Genomic DNA, 3,001 nt, shown 5'->3' with positions numbered 1-3,001 from the left:
CTTAAATTATATTGATGTTAATTTTAATGTATATCAATGCAATACTTATTAATTTCAATAATGTAGAAACTAAATAATTGTTTTAACTGTTGTAAACTGATTTTTCCTTGTTTAATTATTTAATCTATTATGAAAAGGACTATAATGATAAGTACCGGCAATAAAATCAACAAAAGGAAATGGAAATAATTGTTGGATTATAGAATTTGGCCTGATCAGCGTGATTCAGGACCAAGTGAGACAGTGTATTGCTATAGTATGAAATAACAGAAATACAAAAGAAGNTGTTTCTTCTTGAAGATAGAAGCTGCCTCTATCACTTGACATCAAGAGCCAGGTCATCCACTCTTGTCTTCAAGAGATAAGTCACGTTTTCACTCATTTTTTTCAATTCTGTCATGTGCTGTCCAACTTTTGTCACGTTGTTTTTAATTTTTTTCACTTCTTTTCTTGCTGTAATTCGTGTTTTTTGTGNTGTTCGTTTACTTCCTTCATTCTTTAAGTGTTTGTTGATCATTTTAATCGGTGAACATCCATTGTTTGAGTTCAATTCAGCCTTCAATTTTACTTTCCAGTTTTGTCAAGTCATGTGCACATTGATGCAGTTTTCAATTCTGTTTCAGTTCCAGTACATTCATTTCTGCTGTGNTTAATGTGTTTGAATGAGTTCTGAGTGTTTGCAAAGCTTTGAATCAANCAAATAAGGTGATGAGACAACGGTCCAGCCTTGGTGAGACAAGCTAGCGCACTAGAGCATAATTCTNTTTTCCAAAATTCTGCATAATATTTCAAAAACTGGTGCAGGTGCTATAATCTGTTTCAGACCAGATTTTGTGCTTTCTAAACCTTTGTGCAAGTTTGTTTAACGTTGAAAAGCATTNCTAAAGGTGTAGCAACTCATATGAATCACAGAATTGCAAAATGANTGATTGAGTTCATCAAAATTTGGTTTCAAAAATCTGCATAAAAAGACTTCTCTGGTTTGATCACGTGCAATCTGTTTTGTCCATATTTTTTTGCATCTAAAGCTTTGAACAAGTTTATTTGATGATGATAAACATGTTCCAAGTAGTGGCAACCTGTATTAGTCACTAGAATGCAAAAAGCATAGTTGAGTTGCTCAAAAATCCTGTAACAAGTGCTGTCAGAGTTTTTAATCAATCTTTTCACTGTGATTGATATCCTTGCATGTGTTCTNGGTCNTTAAACATCTCCTAGCTAATATTCTGCAGCTAGATCTAGTGAATTAGGACTTCCATAAGATTTTTTTTGTGCTATCCAGATTGATTCCAGTGTTTGTTTGAATTCTAGTGCAATTTTTGAGTAAAAAGTGCTGCATAATTGGCTACAGCAGGGGTGTTTTGTTGAATCTGTCCATTTCAGTGCAGTTTACACATTTGTGCAAGTTTATTTTACCATTCCAAACATGTATGCACTGTTCATTTGGTCAAATTTGAGCTCATATGCAAAATCACTTCCTAAACCATCAATTTTGCCTTATTTTGGAAGTGAACTAGTGATTTGCGAGTTCAGTGTGATTCTTTGCTGTCTTAGTGTCTAAACACCTTCAAATTGATGATAAAAAGTTGCTCCAAATATCAAATTATGTTTCTAAACGTTTTTATGCAGAATCACCCATTAAACCACCAAATTTTGCCTAAATTTGGAAGTGATCTTGTGATTTTCTGCTGCATTGTGTTCCTTGGCTGTCTTAGTGCTTAAACACTTTCAATTTGATGATATAAAGTTGCTTGAACCATCATTTGAGCTTTTGAAACACTGCCACTCAATTTTCAGTTTGAAAGCACCATTTTAAATGCCATTTTCTGGTGCAGTTTGCCATTTTAGTGCTGTTTGGTTTTGTGCATTCTTTAATTTTCAATTTTGGGTTGGCAAGAGCTAGTTTCANTAAATGCCATTTTCTGGTGCAGTTTGCCATTTTAGTGCTGTTTGGTTTTGTGCATTCTTTAATTTTCAATTTTGGGTTGGCAAGAGCTAGTTTCATGTTTCCAAATGGAATTATATGATCAAAAAAGTATAATCCAATCATAAAAAGCAATTGAAAAGCATGCAATCCAGTTTTGAACCTCAAAACCCGAAAATCACTAAATCTGCAACTCATTGGGGACTTTCATCAAACAGTTTGTGTTATTATCAAACAGTTTCACTACACATGATTTTGGTCTTTGTTTTTGAATTTTCTTGCTTGTTTAATCTGTTCCTAGGTTCCTTTTGTGTCCCTCCTATTATTTAAAGCTTAAAATCACTTGAATTCAACTTGTTTGGCTTCTAAATTGTGCTCCAAAATCTGTTCTGCGAAATTTGAATTCTGGTGCAGCAGCTGTTGTTTTCTTCACTGGTTTTGTGTATGGCAGTGGTGCTGTGACGTATTCTTGAGGTATCTGCATTAGGAAGTGGAGAAAGTGTTGAACTAGCTTCAAAAGTGGAACTCAAAGTTGCATTTTTTGCTTCAGCATTCAGCAGCACTTCATCAACCTTGCACCAAACTTATCAAACAGTTTTGGACCAGCCACATTGCAGATTTTAAAGCTTACTCTTTTGTACAATTTTAAGCATAGTTTCAAGTCATTTCCAGTATTCTATGACGGAACCTTTGAGGTTTAATTGTTTTTTTTTTCTTTCTTTTCTTCCATTTGCAACTTCAAGTGGCTTGGAAAAATGCTTTTAAGCAATTTCAAGTACACAATCAAACATTGTAATAGCTTAGTTTCCCCTTCTTAGTGTGAAAGTGTGTCAAGGGGCTCAAAGTGTCACTTGCACTTTCACTACTGGACTTTCACTACTGGAAAAAGGGAATTCCATGACAGGCTATTATGATAGGTGAAATCCACCTATCATAATACATGGACCAGTGGCAATTCTGTAATAAAACTAAGATTTATTATGACACATTTTGAAACATCTATCACAATAGGTATAAGAATGGCATTTTCGTAATGAAAATTACATATATTATGACAATTTAAAGGCCACATATCAT

The sequence above is a fragment of the Vigna radiata genome, unplaced genomic scaffold (assembly GCF_000741045.1).
Source record: "Vigna radiata var. radiata cultivar VC1973A unplaced genomic scaffold, Vradiata_ver6 scaffold_518, whole genome shotgun sequence".
Lineage (NCBI taxonomy): Eukaryota > Viridiplantae > Streptophyta > Magnoliopsida > Fabales > Fabaceae > Vigna > Vigna radiata.
Note: the sequence above shows the minus strand (reverse complement) of the source record.